Raw genomic sequence first — 22,859 nt, 5'->3', positions numbered from 1 at the left:
TGATTGCAATGGTTCAGTGGCTTGAACATTCTTTAATACTGCCCTTTTGGGAAATGGGACAAGGTTTGATCTCTTCCTGTCTTTTGGCCCCTTCTGGCTTTTCCAAATTTCCTGACATATTGAGTGGAGCACTTTAATAGCATCATGCTTTAGGATTTTAAATAGCTTTGCTGGAATTCTATCTCCTCCACTAGCTTTATGGCAGCAGTACTTTTTAAGACCCACTTGACTTCACATTCTAGAATGTCTGGCTCTGAGTGAGAAACTACACCATCGTGATTATCTAGGTCATTACGATATTTATTTGTATAGTTCTTCTGTGTACTTTTCTCCATCTCTTTTGGTCTATTCTGCTGCATTAAATCACAAAACACCAAAGATAGAAGTGATCTTGAGAAAAAAGAACAAATTTTGAGACTAGGGTTGCTGATTTCAAATTGTGCTAGAAAGCTATAGCAATCAAGAGAGAATGATTTGCTTCTGGCACAAAAATAAACACATAGATCAACAGATCAACGAAGATAGAAAGGGAAATACCCATTTATTGTCAGTTAGCTTATGAAAAAGGAGCCAGAATATCCAGTGGGGAAGGACATCTTTTCAAAAGTGGCACTGGGAAAAGTCTATAGTCCTATGAAAAAACGAAACTGTGCCTCTGTGTTTTGCCATACAAAAAAATCTACTAAAAATGGGATAAAAGTTGAACATAAGACTTTAAGAGATTAAACCCCCAGAAGAAAACATTGAAGTAATCTTCTTGCCATTGGTTTTTGCAACGAGTTCTTGGGTTTCACACCAAAAGCAAAGGCAACAATTGCAAAAGCATACAAATGGGATGACATCAAACTCCAAACAAAGAAACATCAACAAAATCAAATGGCAATTTACAGATTGATAGAAGATATTTCCAAATCATATATTTGATAAGGGCTTATATCCAAAAATACATGAGACATACAACTCAAGGGCAAAAAATCCCAAATAATCCAAATTTTTAATGGATTATGGGAAAGTAAATCCAAGCCAGGCTTCAGCAATACGTGAACTGTGAACTCCCTGATGTTCAAGCTGGTTTTAGAAAAGGCAGAGGAACCAGAGATCAAATTGCCAACACCCGCTGGATCATGGAAAAAGCAAGAGAGTTCCAGAAAAACATCTATTTCTGCTTTATTGACTATGCCAAAGCCTTTGACTATGTGGGTCACAATAAACTGTGGAAAATTCTGAAAGAGATGGGAATACCAGACCACCTAATCTGCCTCTTGAGAAATTGTATGCAGGTCAGGAAGCAACAGTTAGAACTGGATATGGAACAACAGACTGGTTCCAAATAGGAAAAGAAGGATGTCAAGGCTGTATATTGTCACCGTGCTTATTTAACTTATATGCAAAGTACATCATGAGAAACGCTGGACTGGAAGAAACACAAGCTGGAATCAAGATTGCCGAGAGAAATACCAGTCACCTCAGATATGCAGATGACACCACCCTTATGGCAGAAAGTGAAGAGGAGCTAAAAAGCCTCTTGATGAAAGTGAAAGAGGAGAGCGAAAATGTTGGCTTAAAGCTCAGTATTTAGAAAACGAAGATCATGGCATCTGGTCCCATCACTTAATGGGAAATAGATGGGGAAACAGTAGAAACAGTGTCAGACTTTATTTTTTTGGGCTCCAAAATGACTGCAGATGGTGACTGCAGCCATGAAATTAAAAGACACTTACTCCTTGGAAGAAAAGTTATGACCAACCTAGATAGTATATTCAAAAGCAGAGACATTACTTTGCCGACTAAAGTCCATCTAGTCAAGGCTATGGTTTTTCCTGTGGTCATGTATGGATGTGAGAGTTGGACTGTGAAGAAGGCTGAGCACCGAAGAATTGATGCTTTTGAACTGTGGTGTTGGAGAAGACTCTTGAGGGTCCCTTGGACTGCAAAGAGATCCAACCAGTCCATTCTGAAGGAGATCAACCTTGGGATTTCTTTGGAAGGAATGATGCTAAAGCTGAAGCTCCAGTACCTTGGCCACCTCATGCGAAGAGTTGACTCATTGGAAAAGACCCTGATGCTGGGAGAGATTGGGGGCAGGAGGAGAAGGGGATGACCGAGGATGAGCTGGCTGGATGGCATCACGGACTCGATGGACATGAGACTGAATGAACTCTGGGAGATGGTGATGGACAGAGAGGCCTGGTGTGCTGTGATTCATGGGGTCGCAAAGAGTCAGACACGACTGAGTGACTGAACTGAACTGAGGGAAAGTAAGAGTTTTAATACATTTGAAGATTAGACTGTAGATGAGAGACATAGCAAGGTTTTCCTTCTAGAACAACAAAAGCCTGCCCCTTCCTGGCATTAATTTCTTCATCTCCACTCACATGTTTGACAATTACAGTTCAATGTGTACATTCTTCAGTGAATAGCAATCACCCCACAGTGAGCTATGATATTTACTAATAACAGCCCCACTGGGGAAAAAACCCCTAATATATGCATACTTACTAATGAGGCATATCAAAAGGAAGGTAATTTCCTGAGTTTACCACTCCATTGTTTTCTATATTTCATTTCAAAATTGAGCTACCTAGGAAGGAAAATGAGTTAAGAGACCTGAATAATATATAGATAGAAAATCAGTTTTAAATGGGAGCATTAATGGATTATAATTTGGGGGTAATTTATTACTACTGTTGTAACTGTAGTCCCTTTGGTTCTCAACTGCATCAGGTTAAAATTTTTTATAAATATTAATATTAACACAGGGACCCATACTACTAAAGTTATAGTGAATAGAGAAAGACATATTAGTCAAGAATGAAAGTATGGAAGTCAGCAATGTTAGTAAAGTAAAGGGCAATATTGCCTTGAGAGGAAGGAAGGTTCTCAAAGTTTCTTGAAACACCAAGATCAAGCCAGATGTGAAGAAATAGCTTTATTTGTAAACCAGAAACTCTGCCAGAAGAAATTTAAGTTCAAAAAACATTACAATGTTAAAACCCAAAATTTGGCCAGAGAATAGGGTAGGGGCAGGTATATAGACATTCAAAATTCTCCATTGCTTGGTGTATCAGGCACTCAAGGACCACCCTCACTGATGTCTTTCTCTATTGCTCACCCTACAGGTACCAGCATGGAGAAAGAGATAGCTCTACTCCACAGGCAGTAGAACACTACTTTAGTGGTCTCATGGCTTTCCTTAAGAAGCATTCCATGCAGCAGATTTCCTCCATCACATCCCATCCCATCCCATCCCATCAGGCTGACTCCCCACAATCAACAGGAGTCCTCACCCTGGGATCATTCTGCAATCCTCATGGCTCCAGCTCCCAGCTTCCGTGGACACCAGTGGACTTACAACCCTGTCTGAGGTATGAAAGGCTGCAGCATGGCTTGTCTGTGTGGTTCTCACTCTGTTCAGACTGTCCCAGATAATTAGTTCACTCCCCAACAGCTTCAAATGCCTCTCCCATCCCAGTGGACGGCCATGGATGCAGGGATCTTTTCCCTGAGCTTCAGCTCCTTCTCCCCCAGGTGCAGGCTGGTCCCACTTGCTCTCCTCCTTCTTTCCCCTTCCTCCTTGTCCCTTCTTTCCTTTGTCCTACTGAGTTCTTTATGGATCCAGATATTCCTTCTCATTATTCAGGGAGTCCTGCCAGCGTTCCCCTGGTCTTCTGTGAGAACTGCTGTATTTTTGAATGTTCTTGATGCATCGGTGGAGAGAGGTGTACCCCACTTCCACCTACCCCTCCGTCATCTTGTCCACCCCCATTTGTACATGTGTTAGAAACGAGTTTCCCTTTCTATTAAGTAACACTGCCATCACCACACATGTTTATCTTTTGCTTTTTGAGGAGAACACAGGTAAGTTCCACTCTCTTCAGTTCAGTCAGTCATTCAGCGGTGTCCAACTCTTTGTGACCCATAGACTGTGGCAACACAGGCTTCCCTGTCCATAACAACCTCCCAGAGCTTTTTCAATCTCACAATTAGATCATGAAGCTCAAACTTAGATCCTCAGACCTTATTAATTTTTTATACATGAAAATATGTAACCTTTAAAAATCCAACATAGAGACACGTAGAACTCAAGTTACAGTAGATTGAGAAAGACAAAGCTGATGGGGCAGGAAGGGAAATCACAGAAAATTAGCAATGGTATCCAAACAAGGGGCAGTATTGCCTAGAAAGAAAGCAGAGTTCTCTAATTTTTGGAGACAACATGAACAAGCCAGATGGGAGCCAACCAGCTTAAGCTGTATACCGGAAACTGCACCAGAAGGAAAATGAAGTTCATAAAATTATGCTGATGCTAAACCCCAACATCCAGACATCAGAGAATGGGGTAGGGTTTATGTAGATGCTGAAAACTACTCAGAGAGGTAGGCATGGAAGCAAATACACTAATGAGCATCAGAAAAATCAAAGCACAAAAGAGTCTGAAAAATAAATTGTAAAGGGAGTTGGTAGTCTGATCAAAACAATAAGAGAATCAAATTAAAAATCAAAATATAAAAACTTGTGCACATGATAGAACCAGAAAATGCTCAGGAGAGAAAATTTCAGCCTTAGTGACCAGTGAACAGAAGCCTCCAGCATCAAGAACAAACACCCTGGGTAGGACTCATGACTGTGCTTCTGGGAACAGGCTCTGTTTCAAAGTTTGGGCACTATACCACCTAAAAGTGAACGCAGACAAGGATTATAGCTTGCTATGGCACTGAATCACAGACAGTAGTGTTTGTTAGTTTACTTTTCTCATTCAACTATAAAGTTAATGAATCACTCATTGCAGTTCAGTCACTCAGTCGTGTCCTGCTCTTTGCGACCCCATAAATGGCAGCACACCAGGCCTCCCTGTCCATCAACAACTCCCAGAGTTCAAATGAATCATTAACCAATGATAATTGATGTCATCAGTTTCCAGTCAGATCCTCTTTAGTCATACAATGGATATGTGAACCTGTTATATGATCCCCAATAACAGTTTTAATGATTGAATTACTTGATATTTAATTGAAGTGTAATTGCTTTACAATACTGTACTGCTTTTGGCCAAATATCAACTTGAATTAGCCATTGGTATACCTATGTCCCCTCTTTCTTTAACCTCCTTGCCACCTTCCTTCCAATCTCAACCCTCGAAGTTGTTACAGAAAAATATGGACGACTTCACAAATGTGTGTGTCATCCTTGGGCCGGGGCCATGCTGATCTTCTCAGTATTATTCCAATTATTTAATATATGTGATACCAAAGCAAACACACGAATAACATTTTAACAGAAAAAAAAAATCAAATAGTTATCTACCAATAAATGATCAATTACATTAGGAATTAGGGTATTCTGCTATATTTACTTGGAGGAGGCAATGGCACCCCATTCCAGTACTCTTGCCTGGAAAATCCCATGGTTAGAGGAGCCAGGTAGGCTGCAGTCCATGGGGTCGCGAAGAGTCGGACACGACTGAACAACTTTACTTTCACTTTCATGCTTTGGAGAAGGAAATGGCAACCCACTCCAGTGTTCTTGCCTGGAGAATCCCAGGGACGGGGGAGCCTGATGGGCTGCCATCTATGGGGTCGCACAGAGTTGGACACGACTGAAGAAACTTAGCAGCAGAAGCAGCAGCTATGTTTACTGCCTCTTATAAACTCGAATTTTATAAAGTCTAAAGTTCCATGAAGGAATTAAGCATATATTTAGGCATAAAACATGTATACTTACACAGAAATATATGCACACAATTATGTCTATGTATACAAGCTATTATTCTCCTTGCCTGTCACAGTAAACTCTTTAGTTGATGAGAGATAAAGTCCCAAATTTCTCCAACTTATATGTCTTCCTTTTGAGAACCACTTCTTTTATTTCCATCACCTAATTTTATTTTATTATTTTTTTTGCATCTAATTCTCAGGGTTTTCTTAATTTTTATTTTTACTTCATTTTACTTTACAATACTGTATTGGTTTTGGCATACATTGCCATGAATTCGCCACGGGTGTACATGAGCTCCCAAACATGAACCCCTCTCCCACCTCCCACCCCACATCATCCCTCCGACTCATCCCCATGCATCAGCCCCAAGCATCCTGCATCCTGCATCAAACATAGACTGGCGATTCATTTCTTACATGATAGTATACATTTCGATGCCATTCTCCCAAGTCATCCCACCCTCTCCCTCTCCCTCAGAGTCCAAAAGTCCACTCTACACATCTGTGTCTTTTGCTGTCTTGCATACAGGGTTATCATTACCATCTTTCTAAATTTCATATATATGTGTTAGTATACTGTATTGGTGATTTTCTTTCTGGCTTACTTCACTCTGTATAATCGGCTCTAGTTTCATCCATCTCATTAGAACTGATTCAAATATATTCTTTTTAATAGCTGAGTAATACTCCATTGTTTTAAATGAACTTTTTATTCTTATATACCTTCCCCCTTTAAACTAACTAAGAGCAGAGAAAACCTAGTAAATGCTGATATCTTATCCTTAAGTAAATTACCACTCTTCTGGTAAATTGGAAAATGAATCATTTTCCCATCTCATTCACGAGGATAAAATCTCTACTTTATCAGTTCTCTTGTCCAAACTCAGTTCTTGCTCACTTCAGTCTTAAATTCTGCTTACTTAAAAAGGACGCACAAGAAAAGTAATATTAAAATCACGCTTGCAAGAGTCTACGATTTTATGCTTCTGTTGGCCAAATGTAGGGCCAGGAATAATTACTGAAATATTATAATACATCATGGAAGCATGAAGGTCTAGTTCTCCTATCAAAGAGGAGATGTTTGGAAATAGTTACACAAACTAAGCCCCATGGTTTCTCAGGATGTACTCCTGACCAGACAGATAAATTTTGTCCCTAAAAAGTCTAAGTCAGTAAAGGGCAGGCTTTGTTCACAGAGCCAATGACGTTATCCTGGGTACTGACCAGGTAATATTCTTCTATTAAATTTGGAGATTTATTTGCTGTTTTATTGAAGAAACAAATGTAACAAGAAGATTAAAGATGAATAAAAGTAGAAGAGCTGTCAAGGTGCCTAGAAGAAAAGCTAGCCAGGAGAACCAGTCCCCACCCTGATAATTGTCAGAGACTGTAACAGTGAGTGTTTTATAGACAGAGCAGAACAAGTGGATAAAACCTATGTTCTAGGGTCACGTTGTTTTGCAGTCAAAGACAAAATATTTTTCTCCTAAGCACAGTCATCAAGCTCCTGATGTGTTCCTGTTACACACATGCAGACCGAGAGCCACAGGCATGTGTGATGTGACATCAGGAAGTGAACAGATGAGTGTATTGGTGCCCAGTAACCTGCATCTGCTAATAATGGGACCTGTGGAAAATTACTTGCCCTCTCCAATTCATCACATCTTCATTAACATAACTTGATGATCATAGTGAAGATTAAGGCTACCTCACAGGGTTCTTGTGAAACACAAATTTTAAGATGTTTTAAGCTTATGGGAAAGTATCAAAGACATGCATGAGGTTACTAAGGTGAATGAGCAGATCCAAAGTAAAGTATCCTTTTTCTCTTAGTATTCTCTTCCTAGTCAATAGTAGCGATCAGTCAGTCATGTGTTTACTGTTAACCCAGTGTGATGGTAAACCACACAGATCAATTGGACTTTTCTTGTCATTTCAGTGTCTAAAATGCAAGCATTAGTCAACGTAGAGTCTAAAAATTAGGAACTTCTAGTTGGCCTCGCTGCTCAGATTTGCAGAATCCCAACATTAAACTGTCTTAAAAGAATGGCCTAAACACTCTGGCTCAGAATTAAGTTCCAAATGTTTGCAGAACACAGAAGTACTTCTGGGAGCAATACAAAAATACAGGGAGTATCCTGCTTCTCCAACTATCTATCTGTGCAAATATCATCATCCATGTAAATTTACACGGAAGGTCCTCCTTTTTCCCTATCCCAGCTTCTACAGCACCACTCCTGCTCAGAGGAACAGGGAAAGAGAAGGCTTCCCACCACAGGATGGATTTGATAACCTCAGGTGACTAGATTAACTCAGAATGGCTCATGTTTTATTTAAACAGGGTCCTGCCTGCTGCTGCTGCTGGTCATATCTAATCTGCTCCTGTGCCAAGGCAAAACATGCCCGATCTGCTGTCCTGACATGTTTGACATTCCCCTGGAATCCCTTAGAGATCTGTTTCTCAACACCACCATGCTGTCCTGCGACATCGCCACCCATTCCAACATAATGTTCAATGAGTTTGTAAGTACTGTGGTGATGGTGGTTTAGTTGCTAAGTCATGTCTGACTCTTGTGACCCCATGGACTGTAGCCAGCCAGGCTCCCAGTTGGAACCTTCACGTAAGTGACTGAGCTATATTGTCCTTTCAACAAGAAGGCTACATCAGCCAAACTTCATATAACACAGGCTCTAGTTCAAAGAAGTCATCAGATCCTAAGATGTGGAAATAGAAGAAAGGATCAGTTTCATGAAATCTCAAAGATTCCTAAGAAGTGCAATAACTTTTTCAATTTCCTTTCATTCCTTTTCTTTTGTAAATTTCCAAAATAAATGATTTTGTATTTGTCAGCCAAGAATGCCAAAAAGAATACAATAGACTCAGTGAAATAAACAACAGAAATTTATTTTAACAGTCGGATAAACAACAGAAATAATTCTCACAGTTCTGAGGGCTAGAAGTCCCAGATAAAGGTGCCAGCAAGGTGAAGTTCCGGTAAGAATTATTTCTTCCCAGGCTGGATTCTCCATGCATCCTCACACAGGGTGGTGGGTGGGGAAGAGAGAGAAAATAAAAGACACAGAGACACAGAGAGAATTCTCTGGTGTTTCGCTTCATGAAGACACTAAATCTATTGAGTCAGTGTTCCACCCTAAGAGCTCATTTAACCTTAATGGGCTTTGCTGGTGGCTCAGATGGTAAAGAATCTGCCTGCAATGTGAGAGACTTGGGTTCTCTCCCTGGGTCTGGAAGACTCGCTGGAGAAGGGAACAGCAAGTCACTCCAGTATTCTTGCCTGAGCAATCTCATGGACAGAGGAGTCTGGTGGGCTAAGTCTATGGGATCCCAGTATGTTGGAACCCTTTTCAAAACACAGTACTTTGGAACTTAGGGCTCAAACACATGAATTTGAAGAACACATATTCAGTCCATAATACTACCTGACATAAAGCACTTTAAGGTGGGACTGGGGAAAGGGAAGCATGTTGATTTTCTGGTGCTTCAGGGTCTCTCTGGGCTTTCTTCTCCAGGCTCAGAGTAAATAACCAATAAATAGGAACTGCTCTGCAGTGAACTGAGTGGATGGAACACGTTAAACAAAGCTAAAATCCGGTCACAAAAATGAATAATGGTAGTTTTTTTAATGCTAAAAATTATTGTTTTAAGATTTGTAAGTGAACAGTTTTAGATCTATAATAGGAATGTTTACAACTGGAAACAATTATTCTCTTTCTGATGAAGGCATTTGAAAGTTGTATGATAATTCTTTTAGGTCAATCAAAGAGTACACAGTAGAGCAGACAGGTAATAAAAGGCAGTGCTAAAGGTTTCTATTAAATTCGCATAGTTCTTTTACTCACTAGTTTTTGTTTCATCCTCCATTGTTGACTGTCCATCTTTTTTCCAACTCTTCCAAGTAATCTCTTTAAATGTTCATAGCTTTCACTACACATTAGCTTTTCTCTATCAATGTGTTAGCTAGATTTTTCTACTTTTATTATTCTCAGTCCATTGCTTAGTATTTCCTATAACTTTTTGCCATGTTTTTATGACCTACCATTTTGTCACCATAAACAATATTGTATTCTGCACCTGGGAAGAACACTAAGGTTTTTGGTGTGTGGATTCAGAGATAAGTCAAAGTCATAACTGTATAACTCTCTGTAAGGGGATATGTTGGCTCAAACCCACAGTAAACAAGAGATTAAATGGTTAAATATAGGTACATGCATGCATTCTAATTCACTTCAGTTGTGTCCAACTCTTTGCAACGCTACTGACTATAGCCCAGGAGGCTCCTTTGTCCATAGGATTGGCCAGGTAAGAATACTGGAGTGTGCTCCTGTACGCTCTTGCAAGGGATGCTTCTCACCTAGGGGTCAAACCTGAGTCTTGTTATATCTCGTGCATTGGCAGGAATGTTCTTTACCACTACGTCACCTGGGAAGCATCAAGTATTGGTACCAAAGTACTATATTAGGGTCAAATACTAAAAAATAAAAAGAAAAGAGAATAATAAAATAGTGAAGGGAAAATTTTGAACATAGAAAAGTTAGATGTAAAATCATTTTTAAGAGACAATGTATAGAAAAATAGGAAAAGAATGACTTTCAAATTTTGTAATGCACTCTGTTAAAAAAAATTACACAAATGTCAAACATGTTAATGTTCCTGTAATGGGTTTATCTACTGAATGCCCAACAACCCTAACTAATTGCCTGATCACTTTCAGCATGAAAAATATGCCCAGGGCAAACAGTACTATATCAATGCCACCAAGTGCTGCCGTACCAATATCATCCCTATTCCCGAAGAAAGAGAAAAAGCCCTCAAGATGACCATGAGTCTTTCACCTAGGTTTTTCACCAGATCAAATGAAACAGTATGTAGGTTACCAGGCTTCAGGTTAGTAGAGGTAATGGTAAATGTACATGCAGGAAAAGGTGGAGGAACGGTAAGAAATTGAAAAGAAATTATATTGTGCATTTGATTAAGCATGAGCGAAATCAAGGGATGACTAAAGATCTGTAGTAGCAAAATAAATAACAGATCTATAAAATGTCCATGCAGACAAGTTTAGTTCAACCAATGCATCAGACACTATTCTGTACAAAAACAGGAAATGAATGGGAACTTCCATGTGTAAAATATAAGACTGAAAAATTCATGAATATGTAAGAAACACACTCCAGTTTTGAGTACTCCCTGTTACTAGTGACTCCTACGTGGGAATCCTATACTGCATCACCGGAGCCACCGCATCTGCCTGTCAAGGCTCTTGATTCTGCTTCTACTTCTCTGACACCTCCTTCATTTGTCATTCTCAATGACTCTTCTGTCACCTTTTATTCTTAAATTGTAAGTCTCTCCCACAACAGCCTATAAACATTGGTTTGCTTCTCATGGCCACAATTGCCTCTTTTCTGAGGACAACACTGTTTACGTATCAAGCCTCATTCATTTATGGAAGCTCCAAATTTTCACAGTTATAATCTCTTTTTTCTGATTTCCTGCATTATCCTTCTTCCTAACATTATTTAAAATATTTTCACATGCATCCTCCCTTAATACTATCTTCTCTCTCTACAACTTTCTTAATGATACCAGCATTATTTTCTACTAAGTTCATTAATAATGAGGATAGTCAAGTAAAGGAAAAGGTCAAAGAGGAAAAAGAGGAGGAGTTTTTCAATAAGCTTAAATTTAAAGTTTATTGAGAGTTACTACATGGCCTCACATTTTACTGAGCACTTTAGGTGCATTACTGTATTTAATCCTACTCAGTTCTCTGTTCTTTACCACTAAAACAGTTCATGGTTGTAAATAAATCAGGCATATTAACTAGAGAACGTCAGGCCCTGGGATTTTCAGGCTCAATTCTGCTAGTAGTAGTGAACTGGGGCAGGGGGATCCCTCCATTGTGAATCCCACTGATGCTGTTACTAAAGACAATGCTGTGCCATTTTCTGCCGGGACACATGTCAACAAAACAGACTCTTCTGATATCAGCAGGGGACTGGTGTTGGGATCAGCTGAGGAGAGAAGCCTGTTTAGGAATGTCAAGTCTTCATCATTGTCTCTTTGTTGTAATATCATAAAACAATTACTGATCAAAAATCAATACGAATGACTCATCTGATTCATTAATATGAATGAATCACTGGGTGACAGTGATGTGGGCACAGGCGGAATCCCTCTTTCCTGGGTCAGGCACTGCAGGCACGTACTGACTTGCCATAAATACTTAGATTTCTCTCATGAAAATACACAACATAAAAGAACTCACAGAGTGGTCATAGAATTTCAGAGGAAAAAACAAAATTCTTCATGTTATAAATTAGACCTCATCAGAAGAATTAGTTCCTAACATAACCTAGAGTTTTAATAATTCACAAAGTGTGAACTAATAGCTTATATTTTATAGTTTTGCAACTTTTACTACCTTCAAATATCTCTGCATACACATAGAGAGCAAAGATCACGTGTTACCAAAACCACTGAATTATGATTATTTTAATGAGATTGTTTCTTCTGGTTTCTTAGAATGAAGACCTTAGTAAGTGGATATTCATGTCACTGTACTTCTGGATAGACCTCTGTATTATCTAGTCACAGACCTGCAAAGAATGAAAGAAGTCTCAGATACTATCCTATCAAATGCCAGAGAGAATGTGAAAAAAGTTAAAGAACTTCAAGAACTCAGAGAGGCAATTCAGCCAAGTGAGCATCCTGCAGAGGGCTTTCTCACTTTGTTCATGAAAGAGGTGACCTCTGTAATGCATAAGGAGTTTGGAAATACCTCATTTTGTAAAAATATTAATGACTTCTATATACTAGACTGCTACTACATAAAGCAAGAGCCTAGTCATTCATAGTGATAGACTCTACTGTAAAGGAATCAGAATTTCACTGCAATTTTTGACATGTGCAGCCTTCCCTGCATTGCACACAATTCCACCAAAAGCTTGCCTCTTCCTGGGCACAAGTGGTTGAAACATTTTCGAGAGTAAGAGAACTAGAAAACAGAATTTCCCAGATGAGAAAAGATGGCGGAGGAATAGGACGGGAAGACCACTTTCTCCCTCACAAATTCCTCAAAAGAACATTTCAACGCTGAGCAAACTCCACAAAACAGCTTCTGCAGGCTGGCAGAGGACATCAGGCAACCAGAAAAGCAGACCATTGTCCTCAAAAACAGGTAGGAAAAAATATAAAAGAAGAGAAAGGAGACAAAGGAGGTGGGGAGGGAGCTCTGTCCCGGGAAGGGAAGCCCGTCCCGGGAAGGGAATTTTAAAAAGAGAGCTTTCCAAACACCAGGAAACACTCTCCCTGCCGAGTCTGTGGCGAGCCTTGGAAACACAGAGGGCAACATATCAGGAAGGAAAAATAAATAAATAATAAAAACCAAGAGATTACAAGCCCAACAGTAACTCCCCCAGTGGAAAAAGCAGCACAGACGCCTGCATCCACCATTGGGAAGTGGGGGCAGGGCAGGGAAGAGCGGGAGGCGCGGGCTGCAGTGCTTTGTAACAATCGGGCAGGAACACCCCACGCGCAACCAGAACGATCTAACTTGGGCTAGCAAACCAGACTGTGGGATAGCTACCACGCGAAAAGCTTGAACATAAGACACCGCCAGGACCGAGCACAGAACAAAGGACGGAACGGAAAAAGCCGGCTGCAGACCATCCCCCACCGGGGACAGGCAGCCAGAGCCGTAAGGACTGGAAAGGGGCAATTGCAGACCCGGAGAGACTTTACTTACCTAACTGCAAGCAGGCTCCTTTGCTAAGACTTCAGGGGGTGCTGGACAGTCACACTCAGCCTCACGGGGGGTGCCAGTGGTCCACACAGAAAGCTGAGCAGCAGTGGCAGAAAATGTGACAAGCTGCGGCGATCGCACTCACCAAACTCCTGAGCTACTCGGACCTGGGAAGGGCACAAAGCGCAGTCCCAGCCGAATCTGTGCCTCTGAGGGCTGCCTGAGCGCCGAACCTGAGCGGCTTGGACCGGGGAAGTGCACGCAGCCTAGGGCCGGCCCCAGACGGTTCCTGGCTGAGCATCGTAGAGCCGGAGCGGTTTGTGCACAGCGAGAAGGGACAGGTCAAGCGGGGCTGAGACACTGTGAGCACACGACAGTGCTATTTGTTTGCAGCATCCCCCGTCCCCACAGCGCGACTGAACTAGTGAGCCTAAAAAACCAGCAAAAAGAAGAAGTTAAACAGAGGGAACCACCTTGGAAGTGACCCCACACTGCCCACAACATCAGAGAAGGGCCAGATATATTTTTACTATTTTTAAAATCATTCCTTTCTTTGTTGCTGTTCTGTTTTTTGTTTTTTGTTTTTTTTTTCTTTTTTCTTTTTTTTTCTTTCTAACATTTTTTTTAATAGTTAAGTCTTCTATTTCTCCTCTAATTTTTATTTCTATAACCCACTATTACTATTTTTTTAAAAAAAGCCTTTTTTTTTTTTAAGGCAAACACCATATATAGTCTTTGGATGATTGTTGGTGGTTTTTTGTGTTTTTGTTTGTTTGTTTGTTTTTGTTTTTTAAATAATTCTTGTTTGTTTCTTTTTTTCTTTCTTCCTTTTTCCTTCTGCTTTACTTTAATATTGTATCTTTGAAAATCCAACCTCTACTCTAGATTTTTAATCTTTGCTCTTAGGTTTTTGTTGTCAATTTTGTACATTTAAAAACCCAAACTTCACTACCCAAGTTTACCTGAGAGTGAGATTACTGGCTTGACCACTCTCTCCTCCTTTGGACTCTCCTTTTTCTCCACCAGGTGACCTCTGTCTCTTTCCCCCCCCCCCCCCATCTCTTCTCTATCCAACTCTGTGAATCTCTGTGTGTTCCAGACAGTGGAGAACACCTAAGGAACTGGTTACTGGCAGGATTTGTCTCTCTCCTTCTCATTCCTCTCTCTTATCCTCCTTGTCACCTCTGTCTACTTCCTCCCTCTCCTCTTCCCCGTATAAGTCTGTAAATACCTCTGAGCGGTCCAGACTATAGAGTGCACATAAGGAAGTGACTACTGGCTAGCTTGCTCTCTCCTCTTTTGATCTCACCACATCTCATTCCAGTTACCTCTAACTACCCCCTCCATCTTCTCTTCTCCTTGTAACTCAGTGAACCTCTCTGAGTGTCCCTCAATGTGGAGAAAATTTTCATCTTTAACCTAGATGTTTTATCATCGGTGCAGTATAGGTGGAGAAGTCTAGAGGCTACTGTAAAAATAAAACTGAAAACCAGGAGCAGGAGGCTTAAATTCAAAGCCTGAAAACATTAGAGAACTCTTGAAATCAGGGAACATTAAGCAATAGGAGCTCATCAAATGCTTTCATACCTACACCGAAACCAAGCTCCACCCAAGGGCCAACAAGTTCCCAAACAAGACATACCATGCAAATTCTCCAGCAACACAGGAACACTCCCCTGAGCTTCAATATACAAGCAGCTCAAAATTATCCCAAAACCTTTGATGTCTCATAACCCATTATGGGTCACTCCACTGCACTCCAGAGAGAAGAAACCCAGCTCCACCCACCAGAACTCCAACACAAGCCTCCCTAACCAGGAAACCTTGACAAGCCACTGATACAACCCACCCACAGTGAGGAAGCTCCATAATAAAGAGAACTCCACAAATTACCAGAATATAAGAAGGTCAACCCAAACACAGCAATATAACCAAGATGAAGAGACAGAGGAATACTCAGCAGGTAAAGGAACAGAAGAGTTGCCCACCAAACCAAACAAAAGAGGAAGAAGTAGGGAATCTACCTGAGAAGGAATTCCGAATATTGATAGTGAAAATGATCCAAAATCTTGAAATCAAAATGGAATCACAGATAAATAGCCTAGAGACAAGGATTGAGAAGATGCAAGAAAGGTTTAACAAGGACCTAGAAGAAATAAAAAAGAGTCAAAATATAATGAATAACGCAAAAATGAGATCAGAAACACTCTGGAGGCAACAAATAGTAGAATAACAGAGGCAGAAGATAGGATTAGTGAAATAGAAGATAGAATGGTAGAAATAAATGAATGAGAGAGGAAACTAGAAAAACGAATTCAAAGAAACAAGGACAATCTCAGAGACCTCCAGGACAATATGAAACGCTCCAACATTCGAATTATAGGAGTCCCAGAAGAAGAAGACAGAAGGAAAGATCATGAGAAAATCTTTGAGGAGATAATAGCTGAAAACTTCCCTAAAATGGGGAAGGAAATAATCACCCAAGTCCAAGAAACACAGAGTTCCAAATAGGATAAACCCAAAGCGAAACTGCGGGGGACTGCCCATGAAGGGTCAAGTCTTGGGAGCTGCTCGGCAGGTTATGCAGAGCCTTAGGCATGTTCCTAAGCTCCCTGTCCCGCCCCCCTGAAGAATTTTTATAGCCCTTAAGGCTCCAGGATGTCTAGTTCCTGCAACACTTCATAGAAGATAGATTATCTTATTATGTTCTGTACACAATGGTAAGGGTCTGGTGATTGTATCCTGAGATTAAAAACAACCTTGTAAATGTCATAAGTCACGTACTTTATCCTATATATACTGCAGCACAATAAAGAAAGGCATCAGCCATTTTGGTCTGATCCTCTCAACCCCATCTTTTGTCTCTCTCTTATTTTCTTAGCGGGGACGCTCTGTTCTCTCCCTGTGCAGGTGCGACTCTTGTTTGTGCTGGCCGTGGCACGAAACACCCCAAGACACATATTAATCAAATTAACAAAGATCAAACACAAAGAACAAATATTAAAAGCAGCAAGGGAAAAACAACAAACACACAAGGGGATTCCCATAAGGATAACAGCTGATCTTTCAATAGAAACTCTTCAGGCCAGGAGGGAATAGCAAGACATACTTAAAGTGATGAAAGAAAATAACCTACAGCCCAGATGACTACACAGCAAGGATCTCATTCAAATACGAAGGAGAAATCAAAAGCTTTACAGACAAGCAAAAGCTGAGAGAATTCAGCACCACCAAACCAGCTCTCCAACAAATTCTAAAGGATATTCTCTAGACAGGAAACACGAAAAGGGTGTATAAACCCGAACCCAAAACAATAAAGTAAATGGTGACAGGATCATACTTATCAATAATTACCTTAAACGTAAATGGGTTGAACGCCCCAACCAAAAGACAAGGACTGGCTGAATGGATACAAAAACAAGACCCCTCTATATGCTGCTTACAAGAGACCCACCTCAAAACAAGGGACACATACAGACTGAAAGTGAAGGTCTGGAAAAAGATATACCACGCAAATAGAGACCAAAAGAAAGCAGGAGTGGCAATACTCATATCCGATAAAATAGACTTTAAAACAAAGGCTGTGAAAAGAGACAAAGAAGGCCACTACATAATGATCAAAGGAACAATCCAAGAAGAAGATATAACAATTATAAATATATATGCACCCAATATAGGAGCACCGTAATATGTAAGACAAATGCTAACAAGTATGAAAGGGGAAATCAACAATAACACAATAATAGTGGGAGACTTTAATACCCCACTCACACCTATGGACAGATCAACTAAACAGAAAATTAACAAAGAAACGCAAACTTTAAATGATACATTAGATCAGTTAGACCTAATTGATATCTATAGGACATTTCACCCCAAAACAATGAATTTCACCTTTTTTACAAGTGCTCATGGAACCTTGTCCAGGATAGATCACATCCTGGGCAATAAATCTAGCCTTGGTAAATTCAAAAAAATTGAAATCATCCCAAGCATCTTTTCTGACCATAATGCATTAAGATTAAATCTCAATTACACGAGAAAAACTATTAAAAATTCCAACATATGGAGGTTGAACAACACACTTCTGAATAACCAACAAATCACAGAAGAAATCAAAAAAGAAATCAAAATATGCATAGAAACGAATGAAAATGAAAACACAACAACCCAAAACCTGTGGGACACTATAAAAGCAGTGCTAAGAGGAAAGTTCATAGCAATACAGGCATACCTCAAGAAACAAGAAAAAAGTCAAATAAATAACCTAACTCTACACCTAAAGCAACTAGAAAAGGAAGAATTGGAGAACCCCAGAGTTAGTAGAAGGAAAGAAATCTTAAAAATTAGGGCAGAAATAAATGCAAAAGAAACAAGAGACCATAGCAAAAATCAACAAAGCCAAAAGCTGGTTCTTTGAAAGGATAAATAAAATTGACAAACCATTAGCCAGACTCATCAAGAAGCAAAGAGAGAAAAATCAAATCAATAAAATTAGAAATGAAAATGGAGAGATCACAACAGACAACACAGACATACAAAGGATCATAAGAGACTGCTATCAGCAGTTGTATGCCAATAAAATGGACAACGTGGAAGAAATGGACAAATTCTTAGAAAAGTACAATTTTCCAAAACTGAACCAGGAAGAAATAGAAAATCTTAACAGACCCATCACAAGCACGGAAATTGAAACTGTAATCAGAAATCTTCCAGCAAACAAAAGCCCAGGTCCAGACGGCTTCACAGCTGAATTCTACCAAAAATTTCGAGAAGAGCTAACACCTATCCTACTCAAACTCTTCCAGAAAATTTCAGAGGAAGGTAAACTTCCAAACTCATTCTATGAGGCCACCATCACGCTAATACCAAAACCTGACAAAGATACTACAAAAAAAAGAAAACTGCAGGCCAATATCACTGATGAACATAGATGCAAAAATCCTCAACAAAATTCTAGCAATCAGAATCCAACAACACATTAAAAAGATCATACACCATGACCAAGTGGGCTTTATCCCAGGGATGCAAGGATTCTTCAATATCCACAAATCAATCAATGTAATTCACCATATTAACAAATTGAAAAATAAAAACCATATGATTATCTCAATAGATGCAGAGAAGGCCTTTGACAAAATTCAACATCCATTTATGATAAAAACTCTCCAGAAAGCAGGAATAGAAGGAACATACCTCAACATAATAAAAGCTATATATGACAAACCCACAGCAAACTTTATCCTCAATGGTGAAAAATTGAAAGCATTTCCCCTAAAGTCAGGAACAAGACAAGGGTGTCCACTTTCACTGCTACTATTCAACATAGTTCTGGAAGTTTTGGCCACAGCAATCAGAACAGAAAAAGAAATAAAAGGAATCCAAATTGGAAAAGAAGTAAAACTCACACTGTTTGCAGATGACACGATCCTCTACATGGAAAACCCTAAAGACTCCACCAGAAAATTACTAGAGCTCATCAATGAATATAGTAAAGTTGCAGGATATAAAATCAACACACAGAAATCCTTTGCATTCCTATACACTAATAATGAGAAAGTAGAAAAAGAAATTAAGGAAACAATTCCATTCACCATTTCAACAAAAAGAATAAAATACTTAGGAATATATCTACCTAAAGAAACTAAAGACCTGTATATAGAAAACTTTAAAACACTGATGAAAGAAATCAAAGAGGACACTAATAGATGGAGAAATATACCATGTTCATGGATTGGAAGAATCAATATAGTGAAAATTGAGTATACTACCCAAAGCAATTTACAAATTCAATGCAATCCCTATCAAGCTACCAGCCATATTTTTCACAGAACTAGAACAAATAATTTCAAGATTTGTATGGAAATACAAAAAACCTCGAATAGCCAAAGCAATCTTGAGAAAGAAGAATGGAACTGGAGGAATCAACTTGCCTGAGTTCAGGCTCTACTACAAAGCCACAGTCATCAAGATAGTATGGTACTGGCACAAAGAAAGAAATATAGATCAATGGAACAAAATAGAAAGCCCAGAGATAAATCCACACACATATGGACACCTTATCTTTGACAAAGGAGGCAAGAATATACAATGGAGTAAAGACAATCTCTTTAACAAGTGGTGCTGGGAAAACTGGTCAACCACTTGTAAAAGAATGAAACTAGATCACTTTCTTACACCGCACACAAAAATAAACTCAAAATGGATTAAAGATCTAAATGTAAGATCAGAAACTATAAAACTCCTAGAGGAGAACATAGGCAAAACACTCTCTGACATAAATCACAGCAGGATCCTCTATGATCCACCTCCCAGAATTCTGGAAATAAAAGCAAAAATAAACAAATGGGATCTAATTAAAATTAAAAGCTTCTGCACAACAAAGGAAAATAGAAGCAAGGTGAAAAGACAGCCTTCTGAATGGGAGAAAATAATAACAAATGAAGCAACTGACAAACAACTAATCTCAAAAATATACAAGCAACTTATGCAGCTCAATTCTAGAAAAATAAACGACCCAATCAAAAAATGGGCCAAAGAACTAAATAGACATTTCTCCCAAGAAGACATACGGATGGCTAACAAACACATGAAAAGATGCTCAACATCACTCATTATTAGAGAAATGCAAATCAGGACCACAATGAGGTACCACTACACACCAGTCAGAATGGCTGTGGTGCAAAAGTCTGCAAGCAATAAATGCTGGAGAGGGTGTGGAGAAAAGGGAACCCTCCTACACTGTTGGTGGGAATGCAAACTAGTACAGCCACTATGGAGAACAGTGTGGGGATTCCTTAAAAAATTGCAAATAGAACTACCTTATGACCCAGCAATCCCCCTTCTGGGCATACACACCAAGGAAACCAGAATTGAAAGAGACACATGTATCCCAATGTTCATCGCAGCACTATTTATAATAGCCAGGACATGGAAACAACCTAGATGTCCATCAGCAGATGAATGGATAAGAAAGCTGTGGTACATACACACAATGGAGTATTACTCAGCCATTAAAAAGAATTCGTTTGAATCAGTTCTGATGAGATGGATGAAACTGGAGCCGATTATACAGAGTGAAGTAAGCCAGAAAGAAAAACACCAATACAGTATACTAACACATATATATGGAATTTAGAAAGATGGCAATGACGACCCTGTATGCAAGACAGGAAAAAAGACACAGATGTGAATAATGGACTTTTGGACTCAGAGGGAGAGGGAGAGGATGGGATGATTTGGGAGAATGGCATTCTAACATGTATACTATCATGTAAGAATTGAATCGCCAGTCTATGTCTGACGCAGGATACAGCATGCTTGGGGCTGGTGCATGGGGATGACCCAGAGAGATGTTATGGGGAGGGAGGTGGGAGGGGGGTTCATGTTTGGGAATGCATGTAAGAATTAAAGATTTTAAAATTAAAAAAATTAAAAAATAAAAAATAAAAAAAATAAAAAAATAAAAGTGAAAGGTCTTTAAAAAAAAAAAGAAGAAGAAGAAGAAGTTACCAGATGAGCATTTTCTTCAAAGTAACCCAGGACATCTGCTATTGAAATTCCACTTGTCTTCTTTCTCTGTTCTCTTCAAATCAAAGGATGAGAGTGAGAAGGAAGAAAAGAGAAAATTAAAACTAAACTTGAGTTACGTTTCTAAATTTTAGATTTCTCTTAGTTTTCTCATAGGCTGGTTCCAAAATCCATATCTAGAGAGTTTTATATTCGTATGTCTTCCCCAAATCTTATTTTGATAATTAGAAGTAAAAAAAAAAAAATTAGCAAATACTAATTAAAAACACATAAGAAGTCATTATCCCTTGGGTATGCAGATTATTTTTCCAATAAGGCGGCTGACCGAGGATCTCATATTCTGGTCAGAACTCCCATCCCTGGTGTCCCGCGATGAAGATATTCTTCATTCTGCCTTTTATGACCTGTTCAAGTGCCTGCAGAGGGATTCATGGAAAGTTGACATTTATACTGAGATCCTATTGTGTCGAATCAACAACACGTGCTAAATCCACATCCATCCCATCCAGCTCTGAGGTGGTCATAATGATCTATCCCAGAGCAAGCTTTCCTTTTCTTCTTTCCTTAGATTTTTTTTTCTTTTTGCTCTTTATTTTTTATTTATTTTTTTTAACTTTACAATATGTATTGGTTTTGCCATACGTTGACATGAATCCGCCATGGGTGTACACGAATTCCCAATCCTGAACCCCCGTCCTACCACTCTCCGTATAACTCATGCTCTGTGAAATTGGTCTCCTCTTAAAAAAATAAACACAGACTCTGTAGAGATGTCAAAGTCTAAGAGGGCAATTTCTTAAGATTTTTTATCATTTAATAGAAAATCAAAAGAAAATCCACCCCTACATTGAGAGAATGAAGCTCCTATTAAAATTAGTCACAAATAGCAGAAGCTGGCTTTACAACGAAGACCTTTAAGAGGTTATGTAAGAATCACAGCCAAGTATTTGGGGTCAAGTTATTAGAATCAAAGTATTAGACAATTGTTCATGGTTCTGGTCATGCTACCAAGAAGACTGAATTCTCAGAATTTTTTATGAAACCCAGCCACGATCTGTCAGCCAACTATCACAGTGTTACACCAGACAATACAAATGCTTTGCACCTTTGTATAAATAGCATGAGGTTTACTGAACTCTCTAAAGATTGTTAGAATGCTGTCTTAGTCCTTCTGGGTTGCTATAACAAAATATCACAGGCTTAAAAACAACAGAAATCGATTTCCATACCATGGACATGCAGGGTCTATTCTGGTCACATAATGGGGGAGGGCTCAGAGCTCTGTGCGTCTCTTATATATAAAAGCACTCATCTCATTGAGGAGTCTCCATCCTTAAAACTCCATCACCTCACAAAGGCCCCACCTATGGATACCATAAGCATGGGAATCAGGATTTCATCATATGAAATTTCTGGGGGACACAAAGGCTGAGTCTATAGCAGATACAAAGATGAACTGGCTCATCCTCCACCAGGGGCTGTTGTCACCCACACTCCGCTGCACCCTCATTTCCTACATTAGGGCCTCCCTGGTGGCTCAGATGGTGAAAGCGTCAGCCTGCAATGCAGGAGACCCAGGTTTGATACCTGAGTTGGGAAGATCCCCTGGAGAAGGAAATGGCAATCCATTCCAATACCCTTGCCTGGAAAATCCCATGGATGGAGGAGCCTGGTAGGCTACAGTTCATGTGGTTGCAACGATTTGGATACCGTAAACATGGGAATCAGGATTTCATCATATGAAATTCCAGGGGACACAAAGTTTGAGTGTATAGCACATACACACGTGAACTGGCTCATCCTCCTCCAGGGGCTGTCGTCACCCACTCTCCACTGCATCCTCATTTCCTGC

General features: G+C 39.6%; 1 non-coding gene and 1 pseudogene across 1 annotated transcript; one reads left to right on the top strand and one right to left on the bottom strand.

Moving 5' to 3' along the window:
* The first annotated feature begins 3,310 nt into the window (after positions 1–3,310).
* On the top strand, positions 3,311–21,495 carry LOC138425105 (placental prolactin-related protein 3-like; annotated as a pseudogene).
* On the bottom strand, positions 5,151–5,259 carry LOC138426121 (U6 spliceosomal RNA). Its single transcript, XR_011251545.1, has one exon. It is a non-coding gene; the product is annotated as a U6 spliceosomal RNA (small nuclear RNA).
* Positions 21,496–22,859: the final 1,364 nt, after the last annotated feature.

This window comes from Ovis canadensis, chromosome 20 (assembly GCF_042477335.2).
Source record: "Ovis canadensis isolate MfBH-ARS-UI-01 breed Bighorn chromosome 20, ARS-UI_OviCan_v2, whole genome shotgun sequence".
In the NCBI taxonomy this organism is placed as follows: Eukaryota; Metazoa; Chordata; class Mammalia; order Artiodactyla; family Bovidae; genus Ovis; species Ovis canadensis.
The sequence above is the reverse complement of the archived record's forward strand: the minus strand, read 5'-3'. Positions and strand labels throughout refer to the sequence as shown.